Source organism: Felis catus, chromosome D4, assembly GCF_018350175.1.
Source record: "Felis catus isolate Fca126 chromosome D4, F.catus_Fca126_mat1.0, whole genome shotgun sequence".
Classification (NCBI taxonomy): Eukaryota; Metazoa; Chordata; class Mammalia; order Carnivora; family Felidae; genus Felis; species Felis catus.
In genome coordinates this window covers 406,664-422,253 of record NC_058380.1, presented here as the reverse complement: position 1 = coordinate 422,253, position 15,590 = coordinate 406,664, and positions in this window count along the sequence as shown.

The window sequence follows — 15,590 nt, the reverse complement described above, 5'->3', positions numbered from 1 at the left end:
TCTGTGTGCTTGTTTGGGGTTTGCTGTTTTTTTTTTTTTTTTTTTTAATCTGTAGCTTGGTGGTTTTTTTCTTTACCTTTTGGGAAATTTCTTGCTATTATCTATACAAAGTATGCTTCTGCTTCATGCTTCCTCTGCTTTGTCTAGAGATTGCCCCATCTGTAAACCTTTTTCCATTCGTTGTTTCAGATTTTGGTAATGCTTGTTTTCCCCTATACCTGGTAATTTTAAATCAGCTACCAGGCACTATATATTAGGCACTGCAGAGACACTGAGGTGGTCTGGATGGTATCATCTTCCAGAGAAGATTTGCCTTTGACTCTAACAGGTAGGACTAGGCAAGAGCATAAGCACCCCTGCTTGTTTTTGTCCAGTCTTGTACTGAGAGTGTGAGACTGGGCTCCAGTCCCAGGGAAGGCTTGTCTGGTGTTTTTCACCCTACAGATGTAGGACTTGGGGAGATTTTCTAGGTGCCTCATTCTGTGAAGGAACTTAATTTTAGGATTTGTCCCATTAGGTCCATAAATTTGTTAAAAACTGTCTTAACCTCTCTTCTTCGGTATTTGCTTTAAAAATTAGCAAACACCTCTTTTTAAAAAAAATTTTTTTTTTCAACGTTTATTTATTTTTGGGACAGAGAGAGACAGAGCATGAATGGGGGAGGGGCAGAGAGAGAGGGAGACACAGAATCGGGAACAGGCTCCAGGCTCTGAGCCATCAGCCCAGAGCCTGATGCGGGGCTCGAACTCACGGACTGCGAGATCGTGACCTGGCTGAAGTCGGACGCTCAACCGACTGCGCCACCCAGGCACCCCAGCAAACACCTCTTTTTAATAGTCCCAGACTCCAGAGGTTATGTCTTATCTCTAATCCTATTCCTGTATTTTCTCACTTCTTGGTAGCTCTCCAGTGCCATCACAAAATTAAGTATATTTTATATTTTCTTCCACCATTTTTAGTTCTCAAAGGAAGTACTTGTCTGTACTACCTGCTCTGTCTAATCATTAGCAGAAGTTTTCAATGCCCTGAGATAGCTGTTCCTTTCTTTTAAAGTTTTTTTTTTAAATGTTTATTTATTTTTGAGAGAGACAGAGTGGAGGCGGGGCAGGGGTAGAGAGAGGGAGACAGAATCTGAAGCAGGCTGCAGGCTCCCAGCTGTCAACACAGAGCCTGAGTGGGGTCAGACTCACAAATGATGAGATCATGACCTGAGCCGAAGTTGGACGCTTAACAGACTGAGCCACCCAGGCACCCCAATAGCTGTTCCTTTCTCAGGAGTGTGGAGTCCAGAAATACATTTTTTAAATTACCAGAATTTTCCAAGCTAATTTAAAAGTGAAAATGCACTGATTTGTGACACCATTCCCTATTTTTGTGGCTAAAAGTTAAGGCATTTACTGTTTTGTTGAAGATTTTGTAAACTTTGAAACCTAAGAGAAAACTGGCTGTGGTGGTATCAGATTTTATTATGGTAGCTGCCAATCTTTGGCAAAAGGAGATTGAGACTGTCATGTTTCTTTTTTAATAGTGTGGCTTTTTTCCTTTGGGTAATGAATAGGAAATTAAGTTAATGAAGGCTGGTGTATGAGCCCAGGGGTTTGAAAATAAGGATTTTAAAGACTAATTTAGAAGGATCATTGAGATAGTGATTCTCAACCTGTTTATTCCCAGGCACATTTTTAAAAAATGTGGGCACCTGGGTGGCTCAGTCAGTTAGTATCCAACTCTTGGTTTTGGCTCAGGTCATGATCTCATGGTTTGTGAACTTGAGCCCCATATCAGGCTCTGCATAGCCGGTACAGAGCCTATGGAATTCTCTCTTCTCTCCCTCTCCCTCTCTGTCCTTCCTCCTCTCTCTCTCTCTCTCTCTCTCTCTCTCTCTCTCTCTCTCTCTCTCTCTGTCTCTCTCAAAATAAACTTTATAAATGCATACATACATGCAACAATTCTACATTACTAAGCCAAAAAAAGAAGATATGTTACCTTCTGTCAACATGGTAACATCTAGGAGAAAGGAAGACTTCCTTTTGTGGGCCTCCACATATTTGAAGGGGCACTGGAAATTGGGGAATGGATGATGGAACAGTTCTGGGTGGAATGGGGGGAGCTAATTTACTTAGATGGAACTCCAAGGATAGTATAGATTGGATGCATGTGCAAGAAGGAGAGTAGTGTGAATTAGACATATCTTTTTATGCCAGAACTATAATATAGTTCATTTGTATTTACAGCAGAACTTTTTAAAAAGTTTTACAATGTAAATTTAATTAGCAGTGTACTTTAATTTTTAAAAGGAATCTTATTCTGTGGATTCAGTAGATGTAAGAAAACTTCAACTCAAACCAACATTTATATATCAGATGATTCATAGGAGAGAGTAGTTTTCTATCTTAGTAAATGTGAGTAGGGCTTCCTTCACAAATCATTACTTCATTACATAACAGAGAATTCATGCTGGAGAGAAACCTTATGTGTACAATAACCAGAAAAATCATCTGCTGAAAAGTCAGCTTTCTGAATGTCAGCAAATTCACACATGAGAGAAATAACAGGCCAAAAGCTTATTGTTTCCCGGAAACTCATTTTGGAGAGAGAAACCTATAAAAGCAATTCCTTGAAGAACCACGTAGAAATCATCATAAAATGTCTGCTGGAAGTAGACAAAATTAATGCACTTTGTGTGAAAATATCTTCATTCAGAAATCAGTTTTCAGTATTCAGTATTTGTGCATGAGTGAAATTGTGTATTTTCTGAAAATGAGAAAGGCTTCTCATGTAAGTTTGAACCAATTGTAAATTATCCTACAGAGTTGCTGTATGTCAAAAAGTCTTTGTCCATGAGTTGTATCTTACTGGACATCATAGACAATGGAGAAGAATTAAATCATTTCTTAATACATCAAATTTTCTTTTCAAATACATCATTTTCTTTAAAAACAATTTTTTTAACATTTATTCATTTTTTGAGAGACAGAGAGAGACAGAGTGTGAGTGGGGGAGGAGCAGAAAGAGAGGGAGACACAGAATCTGAAGCAGGCTCCAGGCTATGAACTGAGAGCACAGAGCCCGATGCGGGGCTCAAACTCAAAAACCGTGAGATCATGACCTGAGCTGAAGTCGGGTGCTCAAGCGACTGAGCCACCCAGGTGCACCCAAATACATCATTTTCTTAAAATGCCATAAACTTCATACTGGGAGGATACTAAATTTGTTACAGGAAGAAGTATTCCCATAGAAGCAAATTTCACAAGAAATATAATTCATTTTGTTTATTGGTTAAATTTCATGCCTGCGTCTCAAACCAGTGGGGACAAATAGGCCAGCCCAATAATTGCCTTTTTAAAAACTTTTTAAACTTTTTATGTGGAAATCATTTAAAACATAGAACAGATAGAAGTGTTTCAAGAATAGGAAGAGTACAAACAATATATAGTAACCCTTTACCCAAATTCATCTATTGTTAACATTTTGCCCCATTTGTTTTATCATTGAAATTTTAATTCTTAGAGTTTTATTAGTAATGTTGGCAAGAAACAACCAGATTGTGTCAGTAGGGTAATTTTCTATTACTAATCATCATAGAAAAAGAAACAGTACAAGTCAAGGGAAATGAGATTTGAAGGCTGCTACCTTTTCTGCCACCACTTTCAAGGCCTTTCTGATGTCCTTATTCTTTCAAGGGCAGATGATGGGGTTTACCACGGGAATGACAACACCATACAGGGCGGAGACCAGCTGGTCTTCCCCCAGTGAGTGAGGGGCCATAAGTATGTGAACATGGTGCTGCCATAGTAAGAAGGACTTTTGCCTCCCCTCTAAGGAGCGGATCCTCAAGGCGGTAGAGATAATATAGAGGTAGGAGAAGACAATACTCAGGAGAGGAGCCCACCAAATGAAGACCCCAGTGGAGAACAATGCCAGCTCATTGACAGAAGTGTCCCCACCAGACATCAGCCTTTCTTTTAATTAAATATGTTGAAACACATACGTGTGTGTAGACACACATAAAACTATGTAAATGTGACATGTTTTATTTATTGAATTTTGGACTTTGTCCACTCTTCTAGCAACTCCAGCCACTGCAACAGTCTGTCACCATATGAGCAATGGTTGTCAACTTCATAGTTTTCTTTTTACTTGGTCATATAGACCATTAATATATGTGCACACGTATGAGTGTGGTTTTTTTTTTAATTTTTAAAAAATGTTTATTATTTTTGAAAGAGAGACAGTGTGAGCCAGGGAGGAGAAGAGAGACAGGGAGACACAGAATCCAAAGCAGGCTCCAGGCTCTAAGCTGTTAGCACAGAGCCTGAAGCGGGGCTCAAACTCATGAACTGCAGCAAGATCATGACTTGAGCCAAAGTCGGATGCTCAACCGACTGAGCCACCCAGGCGCCCCATCTGTGTTTTCTTATTTAAAGAAATTGCCAGATCTCTGTGGAGTAAGACTTGCATTTCATATTTCCAACATTAGTGTATAAAACGGATTCCCCTATACTAAAAATAGTGGTTACTTTTTAACTTGGAGAAGTTTTCTGATTTCACAGTGATAACTACTTTTAATTTACATATTAATGTACCTCTTTAAGTGTTTCTTGGCCATATACCTTGCTCTTTTGTGAGTTACCTTTTTATACCATTTATTTATTTATTTTTTTGGATTGTCAATTTGTAACAGCTTTTTGTATGTCAATGGTAATAACTTAAGAAAACTATTGCTTGACTCTTGACTTTGTATATATTTTCTCATTCACGTAATTTTATTTTTTACATGTTTAAATATGTCTGTCTATTATAGTTTCTGAGTTTCTAGTCTTAGTTAAGCTTCACATATTAGAAGATGTTTAAGTGTCTTTTTTGGTATATGTTGTGTATCTTTAGGAAAAGTGATTATTTGTTTCTTGGGCATGGATAGCCACTTTCACACTTTTAGACAGTGTTGCGTTCGCTAAGCAATTCCAATCCTCTTCCCTTATTGCTTACTTTGTTAGCATCTTTTGAAGCTGTTAGTTTGCCCGGTGACTGACTCAGGCCAGGAAAAGCAAAACACTGATAGGTGTGTTCCGGGAAAACCTTTGCTTTCCTAAAAAGGGACAGATTTAGCTGCTGCCATTAATTTACCCACCTTCTGGCCTTGCACATGATGCCTGGGGCAGTGGCATGGCAACCTTCTCTCAATCCTAGGGGAAAGAATCAGAGACACTGGTCGTGACAATATTTAGTCAACACTAATAGCAAGTTAACTCCAGACTTTTGCTAGGTGATAGAAATAAGCAGATTTTACATAAGCCATTCTATTCTAGGTTTCTCTTGTATCTGAAAGCGTGCCTAAATTTATTCAGGCATCAAGATGTATAAAGTAATCCATCCTTTTTCTTTTAAAGTAGAAAAATATTTTAAAACCCCAGTAGATCCCCCACATAAGTTTAAATAAGGTAAAGAGATAGCAAATATACATAAGATTTGTAATGAGTAAGAAGAAGCACAATTGATATTGTATCCATTAATAGGATCAAGAGAGAGAATACTACCTAGAGTAAATGAATGATTTCCTGGCAAGAGGGAATTGATCCAAATCAAAAAGGAAATGAAAAAAGTTGATAACCTTACCATAGATGCTAAATATCATTATACAGAGCAACCATTTAAAATATACCAGGACAGGGGCACCTAGGTGGCTCAGTTGGTTGGGCGTCTGACTTCGGCTCAGGTCACGATCTTGCAGTCTGTGAGTTCGAGCCCCGCATCAGGCTCTGTGCTGACAGCTCAGAGCCTGGAGCCTGTTTCAGATTCTGTGTCTCCTCTCCCTCTGCCCCTCCACAGCTCATGCTCTGTCTCTGTCCCTCAAAAATAAAGAAACATTAAAAAATTTTTTTAAATATACCAGGACATTAGGAAAAGATTTCTTAAATAGGACACATAAATAATGAACTATAAAAGAAAAAAAAAGATAAATTTGACTTTTCAAAATTAATAACTCATCCTTTGAAAAGCACTACTAACAAAATGAAAAGGCAAGATACAGAATGGGAGAGAATATTTGCAATAGATATCTGACAAAAGATTTGTATCCTGAAAATTTAAGGACATTTACAACCCAATTATAAGAAAGCAAATAATCTAATTAAAAAATTGCAACAAATTCAAAGGTTCATGAAAGAAGATGTGATGTGGCCAAGAAGGACAAGAAAGCATTTTCAACATTAGCCATTAAGGAAATACAAATTAAAATCACAATGATACCTCTATACACTCATTACAATGACTAAAATCAAAATGATTGGCAGCATCACATGTTGGAAGTTGTGCAGAAACTGGAACTCATTTGTGGCAAGTGGAAATTTGAAATGACAGAAACACTTTGAAAAACAGTTTTCAAGTTCTTAAGCAGTTAAAACATACAGCTACCATTACAACCTAGTCATTCCACTCCCCATATTTAACCCAAAAGCACCAACAACTTATGTCCCATACAGACTTATACTTGATTGTGGATAGTTTTATTCAGAATAGCCTCAAACTGAAAATAACTCACATGTCCATCATCAAGTGAATAAATATCCAAAATGTTGCATATCCATAAATGACTACTACAGTGCTATGCAGCAGTAAGGAGCAATGACTACTGACATGTGCAACAGCACAGATAAATTGAAGTCATTTTGGGTAAAAGAAGCCATACATAAAGGTATAACATACTGAATAATTGCATTTATATGAAATTCTGGAAATGCAGACTAACAGAAAGTGACAAAAATCAGATTGGTGGTTGCCTGGGGCCGGGGGTGAAGGGAGGGATGGTCATCAAAGGGGAACAAGGAATGTTTTTAGGATAATGAAAATGTTTTGTATTTTTATTGTGTTGATGGTTTTGCTAATGTACACAACTGTCAAATGCATTGAACACTAAATTGATGCCGTTTGTTGTATGTAAATTATATCAATAAAGTTGATTTTTAAAAAACAACATGAAAAGTTGGATTCATATCTGACTTTGGTATGTTTAGAGACCAGATAATTTTATTAATTCAAGTTATTCCAAGTCCTAGAGGTAGCATTTCCCAATATATTTTTATTTCTTTTCATTGCTTCATTGAAATTTAAAAATACGCCATCACTATAAAGCCATCATAATAAATATAATGCAAATATAAGGAATTATTTATTAACTCTTGTAGCTTACGACCATAGATGCAACACTCGTAACATTTTAGCACATAGAATGAATCTTGCAGTATATAAAATAAAAACTAGTAATGATTTTAATCCTGAAATTCAAAAGTGATGGGATATCAGTGAGAATAACCTAAGTTAAAAGAGAAAGGCAGGGCGCCTGGGTGGCTCAGTCAGTTAAACCTCTGACTTCCGCTCAGGTCATGGTCTCACAGTTCCTGAGCCCCACACAGAGCCTGCTTCCAATCCTGTCTCCCTCTCTTTCTGCCCTTCTCTGCTCTTGCTCTTTCTCAAAAATAAACATTTAAAAAAAGAGAAAGTAGCGGCTCCTGGGTGGCTCAGTCGGTTAAGCCTCCAACTCTTGGTTTCAGCTCAGGTCATGATATCCAGGTTTCATGAGTTCAAGCCCCACATCGAGCTCTGTGTTGACAGTGCAGAGCCTGCTTGAAATTTTCTCTCTCCCTCACTACCTGTCCCTCCCCCATTCATGCTGTCTCTGTCTCTCTCATAAATAAACTTAAAAATTAAAAAATAAATACATAAGACAATAGGTTTAATGTCAATATTTACTGAAAAGTATTTGATCAATTCATCATTCTTTACTAATAAAATAGACATGGTTAGAAACTACTCAAATGTAGTTATTTTGCTAATAGCAACAACAAATTATTTTAAGTAGAAATAAATAGTTGAATTAAAATCAGTAGTTAGGGGGCTCCTGGGTGGCTCAGTCAGTTAAGTGTGTCTGACTCTTGATTTTGGTTCATGTCAATGATTTCACAGTTTGGGATTTTGAGCCCTGTGTCGGGCTTCTCTGACAGAGCAGAGCCTGCTTGGGATTCTCTTTCTCCCTTTCTCTGCCCCTCCCACTCACACTCTCTCTCTCAAAATAAATAAACTTTTAAAAATCAGCAATTAGGTTTTTCAACTGGTGCCATTATTGTTTAACATAGTATTAGAAAATATGGCATATGAAATAAGATGAGAAAATGCAAATATTGATATCAACATTGGAAAGAAAGAATTAATAGATTTCAGTTGCAGAATTAATAGATTCTGTTAAAACAACAGCTATATCATTTAGTTCTATGAGAAAATATAGTTCATCTATTACTGATAATATATGCACTTGCTTAAAATATTTAAAACATTACGAGAGAATATGCAGTAAATGCAATCCCCACATTCCTCTGCCAATTTTAATCTTTGGAATTTAAGCAGAAAATCAGCATGGCTGGCTAATTACTCTGGATATTAGTACACGTATCTGTATCACTTATTTTTAAATGTTATTTGTATATATTCTATATATACATTGATAATGGATGTACCATTATTATTTACTCCATCACATTTTTTTCATATTAAAAAAAATGATCACCACACCCAATATGGGTCTCAAACTCAGGACCCTGAGATCAAGAGTCACGTGCTCTCCTGACTGAGCCAGCCAGGCGCCCCACCCTATCACATTTTGATGGGCATTTGTTTGTAGCTAATGTTTTTACATGTCAGAAAGTATACAGTATACTTTTTACATAGATTTTGGGGTTGGGGATATTTTAACTTTATAGAAGTTAAAGGATTGTCAAATTTTTTCTGAGTCTGCAATGAGAAAAAGGTAACTATGTACATATTTTAACCATATTTTAAGTTTATTTATTTTGAGAGAGAGAGAGAGAGAGAGAGAGAGAGAGAGAGAGAGAGAATAGGCTGGGGAGGGGCAAAGAGAAAGAGAGACAGAATCCCAAGCAGGTACTGTGCTGTTAGCCCAGAGCCCAGTGCAGAGCTCGAACTCACAAACTGTGAGATCATGACCTGAGCCAAGATCAAGAGTCTGACAATTAACCAACTGCACCATCCACGCATCCCTTAACCATATTTTAATATGAACGTGGTGGGGTTCTTGCGTGTGTGTGTGTGTGTGTGTGTGTGTGTGTGTGTGTTTAGAAGCCATTTTTATTTATTTTACTGTGAACAGCCTGCATATTTTCTTTGCCTATTATCTTCTTTTTTTGTTGATTTTATATATTTCGGACAGGATTCCTTTGTTGTATGCCTTGCATGTTTCTTTCTAATCTGTCATTTCTCTGTCGATTTTGCTTGTGATAATTCAGCTATACTTTTTTTCTTTAAAATTTTTATTTTGACATAATTTCAGACTGAAAGAAAATTTGAAAGAACATCTTAAAATTCCCATGTATTCTTCACCTAGATTTCCCAAATGTTAACGTTTAACTACATGTACTTCAACCCTCTCCCCACATAAACATATCACTTTTTTAAAAGTTATTTATTTATTTATTTATTTATTTATTTATTTATTTATTTATTATTTTTTTAATGTTTATTTATTTTTGAGAGAGACAGAGTGTGAGCAGAGGAGGAGCAGATAGAAAGGAAGCAGGCTCCGGGTTCTGAGCTGTCAGCACAGAGCCCAATGTGGGGCTCAAACTCACAAACTGTGAGATCATGACCTGAGCCCAAGTTAGATGCTTAACCAACTGAGCTACCCAGGTGCCCCTTTAAAAAAATTTTTTTTAGTGTTAAAAAAATTTTTGACAGTAAATTGTAGACATGACTCCTCTTTATCCCAAATTCTTCAGTTTGTGTTTCCTTAAAAAAGGACATTCTATATAACCACAACATAACTACCAAAGCAGGAATTAATATTGATCCAATATTATCCAATCCACAGACCTTATTCAAGTTTTGCCATTTGTTCAAATAACATACTTTATTGCTAAAGAAAATCTTAGATCATGTACTACATTCAGTTATCATGTCTCCTTTTATCTACTACAACTCTTGTCTTTTTATGTGATGTAGTTTTTATGTACTTTATGACATTTTTTAAAGTGGTTATTTATTTTGGGAGAGAGAGAGAGAGAAGCAAGGAAGGGGCAGAGAGAGAGAGGGAGAGAGAATCCCAAGCAGGCTCCATGCTGTCAGCACAGAGCCCAATGTGGGACTTGATCCCACAAACCATAAGATCATGGCCTGAGCTGAAACCAAGAGTCAGACCATCAACCTACTGAGTCACCCAGATGCCCCCTGAATGACATTTTTAAAAAAAAATTTTTTTTTCAACGTTTATTTATTTTGGGGACAGAGAGAGACAGAGCATGAACGGGGGAGGGGCAGAGAGAGAGGGAGACACAGAATCGGAAACAGGCTCCAGGCTCCGAGCCATCAGCCCAGAGCCTGATGCGGGGCTCGAACTCACGGACCGCGAGATCGTGACCTGGCTGAAGTCGGACGCTTAACCGACTGCGCCACCCAGGCGCCCCTGAATGACATTTTTAATGAAGAGTACAGACCAGTTATTTTGTAGAATCTCTCAGACTGTTTTTGTCTGATGTTTATTCATGACTAGATTTGAGTAACTTTTTTCAAGGATACCATAGAAATGATTCTGTATTCTAAGTTCATCATGTTAGAAGGCATAAGGTATTGATTTACTCCTCCAAGATTCATCCAGTATACTTAGCATTTACTCATGTTTCTTACCCAGCCCAATTGTTCAGTCTGATATCTGCAAAATGATAACTTTCTAATTCCTTTTTTCTTATATAAATTCCTATTTTTATTCACATTTTTTCCAGCTTTATCATGATGTACTTGACATGTAGCACTGTGTAAATTTAAGGTGTGCAATGATGATTTGATGCACATACATTGCTAAATGATTACTACTATAAGGTTAGTTAATATATCAATTATCTCACATAGCTTTTTCGTGTGGTGAGAACATTTAAGATCCAGTCTCTTAGCCACTTTCGAGTATGTAATGCAGTATTCACTATAGTCACCATGCTGTACATTACATTGCCAGAAATTACTCATCCCCATTTCCCCCGCACCCCAGCCGTTAGGAATCATCCTCTCTTGTTTCTATGAGTTTGACTTTATTAGATTCCACATATAAGTGAAATCATACATTATTTGTCTTTCTCTGTCCGGTTTATTTCACTTCAGATAATGCCCTAAATTTCCATCCACGTTGCAAATGGAAGGATTTCCTTTTTTATATGATTAGTATTTCACTGTGTGTTTGTGTGTGTGTATAACATTTTCTTTATCATTGATCTGTTAATGGACACTTAGTTTGTTTCCATGCCCTAGCTATTGTGAATAATGGTGCAGTATATGGGAGTGTAGATATCTCTTCGATATACTGGTTTTATTTCCTTTGGGTATATACCCAGAAGTGGAATTGCTCCGTCATATCCTAGTTATATTTTTAATTTTTTGAGGAAACTCCATACTGTTTTTTAATAGTGGCGCATCAATTTACATTCCTACCAGCTGTGCCTAAGCATTTCCTTTTCTCCACATCCTTACTGACACTTGTTATCTCCCTTAAAAAATAGTCATTAAAACAGATATGAGGTGGTATCTCATTGTGGTTTTGATTTGCATTTCCCTGATAAGTGATGTTGAGGATCTTTTCCTGTACCTATTGGACATTTGGACATCTTTGGAAAAAATGTCTTTTCAGATCCCCTCCCCATTTTTAAATCAGATTGTTTGCTTTTCTGCTACTGAGTTGTATATTTTGTCTGTAGGTTTCCATTTTGTTTTGCAACTGTTTCACTTGCTGTGCATAAGCTTTTGAGTCCCACTTAATTATTGCTTTTGGTGTCATGTGTATATAAATTATAAATAGTTGCCAAGATCTATGTCAGGGAGTTTTTCCTCTTTTTTGGGAATTTTATGGTAGTACATGTTATGTTTAGTCTTTAGTCCCTTTCAAGTTAATTTTTGTGAGGGGTAGCAGGGAGTGGTCCAGTTTCACTTTTCTGCATGTAGTTATCCAGTTTTCCCAGCTCTATTTGATGAAGACTGTCCTTTCCCTATTGAGTATTCTTGGCTCCATGTCAAATATTTTTAACTTAATATGCATGAGTCTGTTTCTGGGATTTTGATTCTGTTCCATTGATTTATGGTATTATGCCAATACCATGGTGTTTGATTACTATAGCTTTGTAATATAGTTTGAAATTAGGGTGTGTGATGCCTCCAGCTTTGTTTTTTTCCCTCAAGACTAATCTGGACATTTGGAGGTCTTTTGAGGTTCCATACAAATTTTGGGATCATTTTATCCAATTCTGTAAAAAATGCCATTGGAATTTTGATAGGGGTTGCATTGAATCTATAGATGGTTTGGGGCAATATGGATATCTTAACAGTATTAATTATTCTGATCCTTGAACACAGGATATCTTTCCATTTATTTGTGTCCTCAGCTTCTTTCATCAATGTCTTAATAGTTTTCAGTGTACAGATATTTCACCTCCTTGGTTAAGTATATTCCTAAGTATTATATTGTTTTTGACACTATTGTAAGTGACATTCATTTCTCTATTTCTTTTGCACATATATTGTTGTTAGTGTACAGAAATGCTACTCATTTCCATATGTTGCTTTTATTTTTTTAATTTAACCATTGCAATTGTTTATTGTAGAAATATTGAATAGTATAATAATCTCCATATATCCATCACCAATACCATTGTTAAAGTTTTTATTTACATTAAAGTTATTTAACATACAGTGTTATATTAGTTTCAGGTGTACAGTATAGGGATTCAACAATTCCTTACAACACCTGGTACTCATCACAACATGTGCACTCCTTAATCCCCATCACCCGTTTCACCCATTCCCCCCACCCACCTCCCTTCTGGCAACCTAACTATCAATGTGTTCTCTATAGTTAAGAATATGTTTCTTGGTTTGCCTCTCTTTCTCTTTTTTGTCCCTTTGCTTATTTGTTTTATTTCTTAGATTCCACATATGAGTGAAATCACATTGTATTTGTCTTGCTCTGAGTGACTTTCTCTAGCTCCATCCATACCATTGCAAATGGGAAGATTTCCTTCTTTTTTTATGGTATTGTGTATACACACCACCTCTTCTTTATCCATTCATCAACTGATGGACACTTGAGTTGTTTCCGTAATTTGGCTATTGTAGATAATGCTGCTATAAACACTGGCATGCATAAATCCCTTTGAATTAGTATTTTTGTACTCTTTGAGTAACCACCTAGTGATGCTGGATTGTATGGTACTTATATTTTTATCTTTTTGAGGAACTTCCATACTATTTTCCACAGTTGCTGCACCAGTTTGCAGTATCATCCTTGCCCACACCTGTTGTTTCTTGTGTTGTTGATTTTAGTCATTTGGATAGGTGTGATGTGACATCACATTATGGTTTTGATTTGTATTTCCCTGATGATGAGTGATGTTGAGCATTTTTTTCATGTGTCTGTTAGCCATCTTGATGTCTTCTTTGGAAAAATGTCTATTCATGTCTTCTTCCCATTTTTTTAAAATAAAATAAAATGTATTGCCAAGTTAGCTAACATACAGTTATATAGTGTGCTCTTGGTTTTGCGGGTAGATTCCTGTGATTCATCACTTACATACAACACCCAGTGCCCATCCCAACAAGTGCCCTCCTCAGTGCCCATCACCCATACTCCCCTCTCCCTTGACCCCAGCCCCCTGCCATCAACCCTCAGATTATTCTCTGTATTTAAGAGTCTCTTATGGTTTGCTTCCTTCCTTCTGTATTTGTAACTATTTTTTCCCCTTCTCTTCCCCCATGGTCTTCTGTTAAATTTCTCAAGTTCCACATATGAGTGAAAACATATGATATCTGTCTTTCTCTGCCTGACTTATTTCACTTAGCATAATACCCTCCAGTTCCATCCATGTTGCTGCAAATGGCAGGATTTCATTCTTTCTCATTGCCAAGCAGTATTCCATTGTATATATAAACCACATCTTCTTTATCCGTTCACCAGTTGGTGGACATTTAGGTTCTTTCCATAATTTGGCTATTGTCGAAAGCGCTGCTATACACATTGTGGTACATATGCCCCTATGAATCAACACTCCTGTCTCCTTTGGATGAATTCCTAGTAGTGCTATTGCTGGGTTGTGGGGTAGTTTATTTTTAATTTTTTGAGGAGCCTCCACACTGTTTTCCAGAGTGGCTGCACAAGTTTGTATTCCCACCAACAGTGCAGGAGGGTTCCCATTTCTCCACATCCTTGCCAGAATCTGTTGTTTCCTGAGTTGTTAATTTAGCCACTCTGACTGGTGTGAGGTGTATCTCAGTGTGGCTTTGATTTGTATTTCCCTGATGATGAGTGATGTTGAGCATCTTTTCATGTTTCTGCTGGCCATCTGGATGTCTTCTTTGGAAAAAATGTCTATTCATATCTTCTGCCCATTTCTTCACTGGATTATTTGTTTTTCAGGTGTTGAGTTTGGTAAGTTCTTTATAGATTTTTGATACTAACCCTTTATATGTCATTTGCAAATATCTTCTTCTATTCTGTCAGCTGCCTTTTAGTTTTGTTGATTGTTTCCTTTGCTGTGCAGAAGCTTTTTATCTTGATGAGGTCCCAATAGTTCATTTTTGCTTTTAATTCCCTTGCCTTTGGAGATGGGTCAAGCAAGAAATTGCTGCCACTGAGGTCAAAGAGGTTGTTGCCTGTTTTCTCCTCTAGGGTTTTGATGGTTTCCTGTCTCACATTTAGGTCTTTCATCCATTTTGAGTTTGTTTTTGTGTATGTGTAAGAAAGTGGCCTAGTTTCATTCTTCTACATGTTGCTGTCCAGTTCTCCACAGCACCATTTGCTAAAGAGCCTGTATTTTTTTTTCCATTGGATACTCTTTCCTGCTTTGTCAAAGATTAGTCAGCCACACATTTGTGGGTCCATTTCTGGGTTCTCTATACTATTCCAGTGATCTATGTGTCTGTTTTTGTGCCAATACCATGCTGTCTTGATGATTACAGCTTTGTAGTAGAGGCTAAAGTCTGGGATTGTGATGCTTCCTGCTTTGGTTTTCTTTTTCAACATAACTTTGGCTATTTGGGGTCTTTTGTGTTTCCATACCAATTTTAGGATTGTTTGTTCTAGCTTTGAGAAGAATGCTGGTGTCATTTTGGTTGGGATTGCATTGAATGTGTAGATTGCTTTGGGTAGTATTGACATTTTAACAATATTTTTTCTTCCAATCCATGAGCATGGAATGTTTTTCCATTTCTTTGTGGAATTTCCTTCATAAGTTTTCTATAGTTTTCAGCATACAGGTCTTTTACGTCTTTGGTTAGGTTTATTCCTAGGTATTTTATGATTCTTGGTGCAATTGTGAATGGGATCCATTTCTTGATTTCTTTTCCTGTTGCTTCATTATTGGTGTATAGAAATGGAACCAATTTCTGTACATTGAGTTTGTATCCTGCGGCTTTGCTGAATTCATGTATCAATTATAGCAGATTTTTGGTGGAATCTATTGGGTTTTCCATGTAGCGTATCATGTCATCTGTGAAAAGTGAAAGTCTGACTTCTTCTTTGCCACTTTTGATGCTTTTATTTCATTTTGTTGTCT